Source organism: Eulemur rufifrons, chromosome 6 (assembly GCF_041146395.1).
Source record: "Eulemur rufifrons isolate Redbay chromosome 6, OSU_ERuf_1, whole genome shotgun sequence".
Classification (NCBI taxonomy): Eukaryota; Metazoa; Chordata; class Mammalia; order Primates; family Lemuridae; genus Eulemur; species Eulemur rufifrons.
The window spans coordinates 102,343,398-102,356,886 of record NC_090988.1 but is presented as its reverse complement, the minus strand read 5'-3'; the positions used below and the strand labels follow the sequence as shown (position 1 = coordinate 102,356,886).

The 13,489-nt window shown below is 58.2% G+C and overlaps 1 long non-coding RNA gene across 1 annotated transcript; it reads left to right on the top strand.

Annotated features, from left to right (window-relative positions):
* Positions 1-874: 874 nt before the first annotated feature.
* On the top strand, positions 875-6,137 carry LOC138384713 (uncharacterized). Its single transcript, XR_011233680.1, has 3 exons — positions 875-2,010; positions 4,023-4,182; positions 5,557-6,137. It is a non-coding gene; the product is annotated as an uncharacterized lncRNA (long non-coding RNA).
* The last annotated feature ends 7,352 nt before the right edge of the window (positions 6,138-13,489 follow it).

The following is a 13,489-nucleotide window of genomic DNA, read 5'->3' as shown; positions in this document are numbered from 1 at the left end:
TGGAGTCACAGTGTTTGTTCTTTTGTGTCCGGCTCATCTCACTCGACACAGTGTCCCCAGGGTCCCCCCACGTGGCAGCCTGTGTCGGGGTTTCTCTCCGGTTTGAGGCCGAACAACTTTCCACTGTGTGTGTGGGCCACATACCCTTCACTGTGTCACCTGCTGACGGGCACTCGGGTCAGTGCCACCTTCTGGCTGCTGTGACAGTGCCGCTGGGGACACGGGGGCTCACCTGCCATTGTTCGTGTCACTACGTGTTTTTGCATCAAGGATTCCAATGGCTGCACGACATGGCCTCCCCGGGCTGTGCCTTTTGGGTTGTGCTCTTGGGAATGTCAACCAGCATCCCGGACACGGGTGACGCTGCGCCCGTGGAACTGCCCCCGCAGGGCACAGGCATGGCGGAGGGCTCGTGGTGCGCCTGGCCAGGCTGTTTCCAGCAACGTTCCCGCCGTCCCTCGGGCCAGCCCTGCCCGGCATTCTGAGCCAGAGAGCACGACTGAGGTGGCTTTCCCGGATCACTGCCACTTCGCAAGACAAAGCGGCTGTCATCTGCGTTTCCCTCGCGTGTCCTCAACTATGTGGTGGGACATTTTCCACACCGTGTCATCATTTTATTGTGCCCACGTTTGACTCAGGTCTATTGAGGTTTTAGCGTAGGCTTCGTTTTCGGTGTTCTAGTCGTTAAGGGTGTGAACCCTGTCACTGTATTTAACAGGTGTTTTGCCCCAGCTTGGATTGTTGACTGTAAGTTTCTTTTCTGTTACTGTAGAAGGCTTTGTTTGTTTTTCTTGAGTGCAAAAGGACTCATGCTCAGGGTGGAAACACAAACAGTGCTGCAGTGTGTACGGTAGAAGGTGAAGGTCCACTGTCTCTTCTCGCCGGGGGTGTGGGCAGGGCAAGGACAGCACGCGTGTGCGCCGCGGGGGTGCTGGAGCCGCGAGCCACGAGCATTCGCAGAGTGGCCCCGTGGGACCCCAGCTCCTCATGGCTGGAGAGGAGACGTCCTCGTTGCCACGGAGAGTGAAGCTGCCCGTGGGGCCTTCCGTTGCCAGTGGCCGTGGAAGGGCTTGTAGGACTCGGCTGAGCAGGACGTGCGTGGCCGGGACCGCGGCGACTGGGGAACCAAGTCTTGGTTCCAGGAAACAAGCGTCCGTCCAGCAGAGGACCGTCGTGAGGATGAGGATTAGCTGCAGAATGGCGAGGGCGGCTGGGCCCTGGTTCTGCAGGAGGCGGCACCGCGGGGGGCAGCCCCTGAGCTTTCCCTTCCCCTGCGAGCCGCTCCCAGCCGCGCACTGGCAGAGTGGGGCCTTCGGACCCCGGCCCAGCCCCCCGTGCCACCCGCAGGGCTGCAGTGTCCTGGCAAACCTTTGGAGTCAGGGCCGCCTGAGACCGGGGTGTTGGCAGGGCACCCGAGTTTCCTAGTCAGCCCACGTTAGGTTGTGGGTGGCAGGCTTGCTGGTGTCGGGTCGGGCAGGCAGCCCCGGGCCCAGCGCCCTGCACACCCGAGCTGTGGGAGCCAGACGCGAGCCCCGGCCCTCCAGATGCTGCCTGTTTGTGTAGCCGGTCACGGACAAGCGAGCGGTGGGGGCGACCACAGCACAGCTCCCTGCAGCTGCGGTCCCTGGGGCAGGGGCGACGTTTTGCTCTTCGCCACAATGTTTGTTTTCTACAGTGTTTGCCACTTGCTACAGTGTTCGCCACTTGCTACAGTGTTTGCCACTTGCTACAGTGTTTGCCACTTGCTACAGGGTTCGCTGCCTGCTACTGTGTTCGCCCAGTGCTACAGTGTGTGCTGTTTGCCTGTTTGCTCCTCACCCAGGGATTGCTGGCTGTGCAAGTGTCATCTGGTCCAAGGTCATTGTGCGTCCCCACCCCTGCCACGGGACTTGAGGGCAAAGGGACTGGACACGTGTGTGCTGATGTCCGTGCTGCCTGCTCTGCTGTGAGCCGTGATGTCCGTGTGTCCACCCAGGAGTCTCACACCCGTGCCCCCGGGACGGGGCAGCGGTGAGTGCCTGGCATTCCTGAGGCGGCAGGGGGCTGACTCGCTCCTACCTGGGTGGCACCTCCCACCTGGCACGGGTCTTGGCAGTCAGTGTCACCCAAGGGACTAAAGACACTGCTTGTTCTCACGTCCCCATGCCCACAGTCACCCTCACACCGCACCCTCCATCTGGACGAGCTGGGTCTCCTCACCGCCAGGCCCTCCCTCCCGGCCCCCTCCCCACTCTGGGGGCTGCGGTGGCTTCCACCTGTCTGTCCGACTGTGGAGGTCCCGAACCCCTTTCTCCTGCTCCCCGATTCTGTCTCTGTCTCCCTCGCTGTCTCCCGCCTCCTCTCTTTCTCACCCCACTTTATACGACATGTACGTGTGAGAAATCCCACGTGTCTCCCCCACCCCATAACTGTGCCCCAACAGCACGGTGTCACTGTCGGGCGTGTCCAGGACACCCCATGCCCGTCTGACAGGCACCTGAATCTTAGCTCGTGTTTGATGCAACCACCAATTCTAACCACGGCCTCTGTGGCTCTCGGGCTGGTGCCACCGTCCTGCCAGTGAGAAACGCCACAGTCACGCTGGGGACCGGCCCCGTCCTCCCGTTCCCACGCCATCGTCACCAGGCCCTGTCATTTCGCCTCTGAAAACTGACTCAGAGTCATCCCTGTCTGAACGTCACGGCCACCCCCCAACCTCAGATCACGTGTGATCTGCCCAGAGCCTGTTGCCTGCACTCTGCCGTCCCTGTGACAAGCGGTCGTCACGGAGCGGCCACGGTGGTCTTTGTTGACAAACCGTCTCCCACCACTGCTCTGCCGCGGAGCCCCAAGGCCTCCCGCCGTACTCGGGACAAAGCTCAAGGCCTGGCGGGGTCTGGGACTAAGTGGTACAATCTGTCCCCGACAGGGACCGGGTGAATCTGTGCACACGAGGGTGGGGTGACGGCCCCTGGGGATGTCACGTCTCCCCAGACAGATCGATGGTGGGTCTCTCCATGCTTCCAATACTTTATTATTAAATAAAGTCAGTTAATTCGATTTTGTAGTTGATTGCCTGTGGGTCTAAACCTTTCTTGTTTGATTCCTGTCTGATTGCCCTACACGTCAGCCCTTGTGTCATTGGTAACGTCAAGTGGGCCGCTGGATCCTGTTTACCTCGCCCCGCGGCCCCTCCGGGGACAAACAGCGTCTGCGCCCGGTGGAAAGGCCCCGGCCAGGGCAGGCCACGGCTTCTCTCTCTCTTGCTCTGAGCTGCCAAGAACTTGTCAAAAACCAGACACCAGCTCTCAGCTTTATTGAATTTTCTGCTTTTCTTTCTTTTCTATTTCTTTGTGTTTTGATCTCTCTCAATTTATTTCTTTTTCTTTCTTTTTAAAATTTAAGTTAGAAACTCTTTTTTTAATTTCTCTATAAATTATTTTTATGATTTTTTGCTTATTTGGTGTTTTTTGTTTCTTTAGAGACAGGGTCTGTCTATGTTGCCCAGGCCAGTCTTGAACTCCCGGGCTCAAGGGATCCTCTCACCTCGGCCTCCTCAGGAGCTGGGACTACAGGCGTGAGCTACTGTGCCTGGCTAACTTTTTTATAAATATAAATTATTTTTAACTAACGAACCATAATATGCATGCATCTTTCTGTGGTTTCTTTATTTTCTTTAATTGATTAATTGCTTTAATTATGAAAGGAACAGCTGACCACTGTTACCAGGCAAACAGTATAGTGGGAAATAAATTAAAACAGAACACTTTCCCCCGTCCCTCCGAATCCCAGCCCTTGACCACCACCGCTAGCGCTTTTTGGTGTAAATTTTCACCTGGCCATCTGTGCTCCTGCAGGCATAGATACAGATTTCGTCTTCACGTCTAAAATGGGAATATTTTAGCGTCCACGTGTGCCTGTGTGACTCACTCTGTTCGCACAGTGTTCTGTCGTCAAACTGCACCCTCATGAGTTCACGATTCCCCCGGTGATGGAAAACCATACTTTCCCACATCATCTGTTTTGTGTTGTTTTGTTTCCAGGACACGGCAGCTGGCCTTGCTTGCGAATACCTTTGCGCTGACATGGCCCAGTGCAGGCCAAGGTCCAGGATGAGACTGAGGAGCCTCACGCGATCCATGCTTCAAATTCACAGATGAACACAAGGCGACACGTAGAAGTACAGGAAATCCACAGATAAGGGTAAATATTAGTGGCCAATGTATATGTGGAAAAGCAGCAATCATGCACATGCCAAGGAAAACCGCAAACGAGGTATGATTCCCCCTGAGCCGCGGGGGAAGGGGCCACCGTCAGTGGTGGCCGGCAGGGCCACCAACCCACTCCCAGGGGCTCCCTGTTTCCAGCGCCAAAAGCCCTGCATCCCGGGAGAGCCCTCACACCTGGCAGATCAGGTAACACAAACGGCTGGGGAGTGTCCAGATACCTTTTTCAAGTCACTTGTCAACAGCAAGCCAGAGGGTGGCGGCACCCACCCTCCCAGCAGGCTGTGCGACTTTGCGGTGCTCCTGCACTGGCCGGAACCGTCACAAATGACGACTTTGTTTCCCTGATGCTATCTCCAGGTAGATCCCAGTGACCTTCGAGAAACCCATTTTCGTGTTCGGGCAGCTTCCTGCTGCCTTTGTCTCCGCTGGGTTTGTTACGATGGCTGCTCGGTTTTATCAAGTGCATCTTTGCCATCTATAGACAATATTTGCTATTTTATTTGGTCTTCCGGCAACCAACCGTTTTTTCCATTAGTGCCATTGTTTCTTAGGGGGCAAATACTCGGTGTGTATAGTTTTTATGAGATGCAGGAGTTTCCTTCCCCCAGTAACGGCAAAGAAGCCAGACCCTTCCTGGCTCCCAGGAGCTGAGGACAGGAATGCGAGAGGGTGGCACATGGCCCAGCGTCCAGCCTGCCCAGGGTCTTGAGTCGGGGGGGCCAGCACCCTGAGCAAGGACCCTGCCAGGACACCACCCATGGGGCATCGCACAGCCTCCTGGCCTTCCCCGGAGAGCTGTGGCCTCTTACTGCTGTGACGGTGCTTAAATCCTCAGGGACCCTGACATTGGGTGCCCAGGGTGGGGACCACGCGGCCGTTCGCCAGTCAGAGCCGGGCGCGTGCAGAGCAGGTCAGACCACCTCGGGCAGGCCCGGCGTGGGCTCTGCAGCATCCTGCTCCTGTCCCTTTAGTCCCTGAGCAAATGCTGGGATCATGTCCTCGGTGACTAGCACAGCCTCCATGGGGGCTCCCTGCCCGTGAGCAGGGGGAGGATCGGTGGGCCTGCGGCTACAGGGGAAAAGTGACGCCTCCTCGGGGGGATCACAGCAACCATCCCGCTGCCAGGGACTGGGCGCCCAGAGGGCACTGTCCCACCCGCTAACGCCCCCCCCCGCCCCGTTCTGACGGTGCCGACTGTCCCCATCTGGGTTTGGACAGTGACAATCAGCTCGATCAGATCAGGACTCTAACAGCAGCTGCTGTGCCGGGTGGCCTCCTTTCTGGAACAATCGCTGTGGCCTCTGCAGAGGAGCTGAGCCCAGGGCAGTGTTATTCTCTATCCAAACAGAGACAGAACATTAGAATCCGTTTGTTTCCACTGAACATCACCAACCTAGGGGTCCTGCCTTGGGAGCTGTCACCCCCGGCTCTGCCTCTGGCCTGCACCATCCTACAGGGCAGCCCTCGGCCCAGAACACGGGAGACATCGTGCCCACAGGACCTGGGGAGAGGGTGCCACACGCGCCCAGGTCCCTTCCAGAAAGTGGGAAGCAGGTCTGCTGGAATCCAGGGGGTGCCACTCTGGGCATGTTCCCGTGCCCCTAACTGTGGGGGACATGGCCGTTCCTCACACGCGTGGCCTGGCTGCCCTGTCTGAGGTCAGAGGCGCCCCAGATGGCATCTCATCGTGCGGGTGGGGCCTGTTTCCCAGAAGACGGGAGAGGCCGTCGGTCCCGGGGGAGGCCGCGGGGGGACCAGGCCCGGCCTGTGGGCTTAGCTCTGCCCCTGCGGTCAGCTGTGCCCGGGCAGCTGGGCAGACTCAGACAGCACATGGGGCTTCAGAAAATCCCAGGAAGACAGAAACGGGGGGGGGCCCAAGTCCCGGGGCAAGGCCATGCCTTCTTCATCAAGCAACAGCTCTCTCTTGGATTAAAAAAAAAATCCCTGCTGTCTCCTGAGTTTCTGTGGGAAAGCAGACACTTGAGAACGTGACCCCAAGTGGCCATGGGACTCCAGGCGCCCATGCGACCTGGCCTGGCACGGCAGACCTCGTCCTAGAGGGCAGCTCCTGGCTGAGAACAAGTGTGACACGAGCACCAGGCAGACGGAGCGACAGGGACAGAGGTTCACTCCCTGCCACCTGGCACCTCCTGGGCCACGGCCCCGCAGGGATTCTCTGTGAACACTGGTTGGGACAACCCAACCCTGTCGTGGGAACAAGTGAGCCCCAAATCACAAGGAAGCTCCCAGTTCATGTTTGCTCAAAAGCAGACTCGAGCCACAGGTCTGAGCACGTGGCTCTCGGGGGGGGGGGGGGGTCCCAAGGAAGCCCGAGGCAGGAGTGGGGAAGTGGGGCGAAGGTCGCCCCATGCAGACACTGCAGCTGGGGACCCACAGCATCTGCTGCAAGTGACCTGCCTGCGCCACAGGCCGGAGGAGGTCACATCCCTTCCGAGTCTCCGCCCAGCCGGGACTCAGGGACTGGGTCCTACTGCCACGTGGCACGGCCATTTGAGAAAGAGCGGAGAGAGACAGAAGGAACACGGACACGGCGATATGGTTTGGGGCCTGGCCTGGAAGGGGCCTAGGTCCCTCCACATTCTGTTACCCTGAACACTGTCACGCAGGCCCCACCTAACTTCAAGGGAGCCCAGGAAACACGAAGTCTCTCGTGCCGGGTGGGAAACGGGATTGGCGAGCACACTCCGATGCCTTGTCCCTTCCACGGCATTTGCTTGCGGAGGGAAAAATGCCGTGGACTGCAGGTGGCTCTGCTCCGTGCGCTGGGACAAGCCGGCAGGCAGCTGCTGTGGTCAATTAGCTCTGATTGAGTGTGACATTGAGGAAACAGTTTGGAAAGCAAATCTTCCCCGAGGGCAGGACTTCAGCAGCACAAGGTGCCATGCAGTTTTCTGGACGGAGGGGAGAGAGGGAGAGGGAGGATTATGAATAGGTAACAGCTGTCAGGTGAGGTTTTGCAGAATATCCAAAGCAAGCAGTCTCTACATGGCTGCAGATCTGCTTGTCTGGGCTATTTTTTAAATAACTGAATGTATAAAAATTTGAGTTGGGCTTGGTGGGTTTTTAAACTCACGGAGCTCAGTCTGCAGTGAAGAAATAAACAACCCGCGGGCCAGTGCCCGGGGGCCTTGTGCAGAGAGCTCCCTCCGTGCAGGTGAGCAAAGCCCAGCTGGGCAGGAGGTACGGCACCAAGGGAAGGGCCACCAGCAGAGACAGGGGTGGCCTCAGGGGATCAGCGGCTACAGTCACCCTGGGCCGTCCTGGGTCCCACAGGCCGCTGCACACACAGCCCAGTGGCAGCTGCACGGTTGGCCGCACAGCAATCAGCTCTGCTCCACAATGGAGGCCCCAGGAATAATTTCCTTTGTTTGATTTTTTTTCCAGACAAAGAAATACATTGCTTATTTATTTTTAAACTTTAAAAGTAAAGTTTAAAAATTAGTTTAAACTTTAAACCAATTTTGAAGCGGTTATGGAAGCACAGGAAGCTGCAGGAACAATGCACCGGGAGGCCCATGTGTTCCTCGTACAGTTTCCCCGATGGTAACATCTTCGTGTCCTTTCTTATGTCATGGGAAAGGCAGAGAGGCCTGGCCTTGCTGATTCCCCCGGCAGAACAAGAGGCCCCCGGCCAGGCCGCCTGTTTCCTGAGCACAATCTCCCCGCTTACTGTTTCCAGGCCTTGGACGTGAAACAAGGCCAGGAGATGAGCTGGGGAAGGGCTGTTCCCAGGCCACGGGGACACCCAGTTCTTGTCCAGATGTGCACGTTTGCTCTGGGGTGGGGAGCACACAGGCCCTGAGAACCGGCAAGCGTTCTTCTGCTCAGAGTATTCAGGCCAGACTCTGCCCGGGTCCAGCCCACCCCGTCCTGCCTCAGTGCCCGGGGCCTCCAACCTGGGCTCAGGTCCGGGTCCCCCACGGTGGTCGCCTGTGGACTGTCCGTACCTGGGGGCAGGTCCAGGCGGGTGGAATACAGACACCCCCAGTCTGCACAGGTGTGTTTTAGGGAACACGGTGGCCCAGAGGCAGTTCCTGAGACCAGGCTGCCCTGTCCCCACCCTGAGTGCAAGTGACAAGCAGGCAAGTGGCAGGAGCTGGGTCTCCGCTGCCCCTGGCTTCAAACGGTCTCCTGCCAGCCCAAGGAGAGCTCTGTCCCTTAAGCCTTAAGCTCTTGTCCCCAACCTATGGTGAGTTCTATAATTATTACATTGCATATTACAATGTAATAATAATAGAAATAAAGTGCACAATAAATGTAATGAGCTTGAATCATCCTGAAACCATCCTGTCTTCCATGAAAACGGTCCCTGGTGCCAAAAAGGTTGGGGGCTGCCGCCTTAAGCTGGCCGGGGACTGCATCTCCCAGGAAGCACGTGCCCAGCCACCCCGGCAGCTTAGCAGGACCTCGGGGCACTGGGCAGCCCGCGCCCCCCCCCCCACTGCGCCCCTTCCTAGCACCCCCTGCCCGAGCACTTTCCCTGGGCCCCCTCCCCGCGCCCCCCACTGCACCCCTTCCCAGGGCCCGATACTGTGCCCCTCCCTGAGCCCCTCCCCTGGTCCCCTTCCCCGCGTCCCCTCTCCGAGCCCTTCACCGAGGCCCCTCACTGCGCCCCGACACTGCACCCCTTCCCCACGCCCCCTCCCCGCGGCCCCCCACTGCGCCCCCTCCCCGCAGCCCCCCAATGCTCTCCTCGCCCCGCGCTGCGCCCACCCATTGCGCCCCGCCCCAAGCTCCTTTGGTCCACTCCGCCCCTCCCCCCCGTCTGCCCGCGTTCCTTCCGCCATTCAACAGCGCCATCTCGTGGTCGCTCTGGGGGCGGCAGCCGGCGAGACACCTGGAGTCGGTCCCTGCGGAGGGGCCTTTGTCACTTTACATCATGGGGACAAATCAAGATCCCCACGTCGAGTTCAGCAGAGGGAGTCACGGCCCCAGGGTCACCCGAGGGCAGCTGACGCAGCGCGGGGTCTGGGGACGTTCCGGGTGGCAGGGAAAGGCCACGTGCCCACGGGTGGCCCTGGGGGCTGCAGGGACAAAGCTCACTGCTTTTCCTCTGGTTCCTGACATCTAAGTAGTTTCTAAACAGTCAAGCGTCGCGCTGTCGGCTACGGCTCTCCAAGCTTCTGTCAAGATGACAAAATGACAAAGCCTTTTCCTAGGCGTCTTGTCATCGTACTGGCCGAGGCAAGGACATCGCGCCCAGGGCAGGTGGGGACGCAGCACGTCGTCCTGCTGCCGCCTGGGCTGCTCTTTCTCCAGGGCCCAGGTGGGTCTCTGCCCCACAAGGGCAGGACGGCCACAGCCCTGGAGCTCCTGTGTCCCGCAGGGCCCTCAGCTCCACGGTGTCCTCGCATTTCAGGCCCGTGACCCCATGCAGAGGGGACCAGCATGTGCCACCCCCAGCCTGGGGGGGTCAGAGGGTGACGCCCTGGTCTGAATTGTCCCCTCCAAAGTTCATGTGCTGAGACCTAATGGCCAGTGTGACAGTACCGACAGGGGGGCCTTCCAGAGGTGATTAGGCCGGGCGGAGGGGCCCTCCCTGGAGCGTGGGCAGAGCCCCCACCAGACAGGCTCTGCGGGGGCCGCAAAATCCAGCTCCGGGGTCTGAGATCCCACCCTCCACACAGGACGAGGACACGACATAACGCAGCCACGTCCTCGCCACTGTGTGACAAGGACGGCTTTTCCTCCAGCTTCCAACGGGACATTTCTCATTTCGGAGACCGCACCAGAGTGGTCTGCACTGACCGTATTTCCACGAGCGTTTGCTCACGGCCACCTGCGCAGCGCCTGGGAATGGCGCGGCTCTGCCCAGCACGCTCCCGCCGGCCCTCCCCTGCCCCCGCCCTCACCCTGGGGCTCTGCCCGCGGCTGGCGAGCTGGGCTTTCTCTAGCTCGCACCTCCCAGGGGCCGGCCTGGGCCCACCACCCAGTTCCAGCCCTGCCTCGTTTTTAGTATTTGTTATAGCAGGTGGGCTCTCGTGCCCCTCTGCCCCCGCCCCGGGCAAGCACACGGCGTCCGTCTCCTCGGAAGCCCCTCCGCGTCACCTTGGAAGCGGAGATGGGGCCTCACCCGATACCAAACCTGCCGGCACCTTGATCTTGGACCCCCCAGCTCCAGAACTGTGAGAAATGCCTGTTTGTTCTCTGTAAACCGTGCGGTCTCTTGTGTTTTGTCATGGCAGTACAAACGGACAGAGACAGGTGGCAACGACATGGCTGCTCTTTCTCTGCCAGAGTGCAGAAGACCTGGAAGAAAGCAGGCTCAGGACAGCTTCCCACAGGCGGAAGGAATGAAGAGGGCTCTGGGGGGACAGAAGGCATCTCCACTGGGGCGTGACCCCATTGGGAGCCACTGGATGCGAGTTCTGACCCTGTGGCCTGTCCGGTCCTCACGTCAGCCTGTCCACAACGTGCACTTGGAAGGATGGACTTGAGTTTGGTGCTCTGGCCCCACTGCACTGGGGAGACCCACAAAAATCCCCTCTTAACCCTCAGACCATATCCCGGGTCTGAAACGGCAGGACCATCGCCGGGGGGAGGGGGGGGCTTTGCAAACCAATCCTGGCAACCGCTGCCCTCAGCAGTGGCCTCAGGTGGGGCCACCGAGGCAGCTCCCCAACAGCGGGGAGGGAGCCGCAGGCTCGCCCTGCGTGCTTCCCGGGCCAGGCCACGGGGCCCTGGTGTTTGGCCAAACTCCAATCCGAGTGAAGCAGGTGACCCCTCCAATGGGGGTGGGCCTCGTCCAATCCACTGAAGGCCTTAATAGAAAAAGCCAGAATTTCCCCAAGAAGGAAGGAATTGAGCCCTCGGACTCAAGACTGCAGCTAGATTCCTGCTGGGATTTCCAGACTGCTGGTCTGCCCTGTGAATTTCGGCCTCACCAGACTTTGCAGCAGGAACCAAGTCCTCAAAATAAATCCGTCTCCATCTCTGTCTCTGTCTGTGTACGTGTGTGTGTATACGAGTTTATGCAGAGATAGGTATGTAGCTAAGAGACAGAGATCTATCTACATCTATGTATGTAAATATATTTGTATATAATAACATAGAGTAAATATAAAGTAGATTTATATTAATGTTATTTAATGAATATTAATTTATATATTTATATTTGCTATATTTCTTTTTATTGTAGCATAACATATTATCATTACTTGTTATATGTATTCTATGCTTATGTGTTATTTATATCAAGTTATGTGTTGCTGTTGATGTTAATACTATATTAAAGACGAATATATGAGCACATGCAGCGTAGTAAATGCAGACACACGCCCGAGACTGCAGCGGCAGGAACGGCCCCGGGCACAGAAGCGTGTGCATGGCACCCTCCAGGCCGCGCCGTGCCGGCCCGCAGCGTGGGGCTGGCGGCCGGAAGGAGCCGGGGCGAGGAGCCACAACTCACTGGTCAGCCGGGGCATCAGTCCCCAGTGGATCCATCAACACTCATTTATTGAGTGCCACTGCATGCCTGCCACCTGACCGCACCCTGGCAAATCTGGAAGCCAGAGGTGGCTCTATGACATGTTAACTCTGTGACTTGGGCGATTTTCCTGGACAGGGGGCTCCCTGCTCACAAAACGAGAACGGGGTGTTCCCTGCAGTGTGGCTTTCGTGACGTGGCGTTGCTTAGACCTGAACCAGCCTGTCCACTTGGATCTTTGAACCAGCAGACGGCAGGACACGAACTGCACCCCGCCCCGAAACCGCGACCTTATTGTAAAAGGGCCACACAGGTTACATTCCTCCTTATATCACCTGCGGGTAATTTAAATTTTAAGGCTGGCTTGAAGTTTCGGACGTGCTGTTAATAAGACGTGCCGTTGCCCAGTGCCCTCCTCTGGCTCTCACGCTGACAATTCCTCGGTTGCCACCAGGACCCTGAAGGTGCAGTGAGTTTGGGACCCACCTCTTGTCCTCACGGTCACCCACCCCGCCGTGAACAGCAGAAGAGACTTCCCCGTGGGAGGACCAGCTCGCACCCAGGCACGGGGCTGCCCCTTCCCAGCACCGCCACGCTGCCCGGGGACGGGAAGCCACGGGCACCAGCCCACGGGGGGAGAGGCCACAGCACCGCTGCCCGGTCCTCTGGCTGCAGCTGTAAACTGAGGCAGCCGCTGTTTCCCCCAAACTTTCTCCAGCCGGGGCTTGGTCCCCGGTGAGACAGCAGAGGCCGTCTGACCACCCCCGACTGCTCACCTGGCCAGATACCAGGTTCTAGAGGCCGAGCGGGATGTTCAGAAGCCCCAAAGCAGCACCGGTTCAAAACAACCCGGGCAGCAGTGCACTAGCGGACTCTGCTGGCCTTGGCGCTGGCGCTGCCCGGCTGCTGGGAGGCTGGGGACCGCCTGCTCAGCCTGCCTGCGCCCTCTGGCGGGCGAGAAAGGCAGTGTGGTCCCACCTGCCTGCGTTCAGCAGCATTTTCCATGTTTCTGCTTTTCACAGGACGGGAAAATTCAAATGGTATCTTTTTTAAAGGTAGCCAAAGTCTCAAGCTAAAAGATGATCATTTGTGATGCTTTTACATTCAAACATCTTAAATGATGCACTCCGGTCCCACCCTTAAATCCTAGCAGCGCATGGAACCTGACTTTCATGGTCAGACCTGTCCGGATCTGCTGGGATCTTCTGCAGGAGGCAGTAAAACCTGCAGACGCGCCTCCGTGTGGGTCCCCACCAGCCGTCCCTGTGGGAAACAGGCCCTTGGGGGGGACGTTACAGTTCCCTGTGCGTGTGACAGCAGGATCCTTTCCCATCTTTCTTCCTGTTTCCTTTTCTTATTTAGCCACTAACACATACTACTTTTATAATTAAAAAGTTCATGAACACAAGAACCAAAGTTACTGTGTGTCAAAGAAATGGGCAAAGCCAGGAGGTTGCGACCTGGCCCCACTGCACTGGGGAGACCCACAAAAATCCCCTCTTAGCCCTCGGACCACATCCCGCGTCTGACACGGCAGGACCATGGACGGGGGGTTTGCAAACCAGTCCTGGCAACCGCTGCCCTCAGCAGTGAGGTCAGGTGGGGCCACCGAGGCAGCTCCCCAGCAGCGGGGAGGGAGCCGCAGGCGTGCTCTGTGTGCTCACGGGGCCAGGCCACGGGGCCTCTGTCCCTTGCGGCAAAACCCCATTGCAGCCCCCGAATAAAGCCCACCTCACTGTCTTAGATGAAGAGAAAAAAGAAAAACCCAAGAGGGAAGACCCAGGACCGGTATGTGTAACAAAGCATCATTTTCCCAAGAGAAAACGTTATTTAA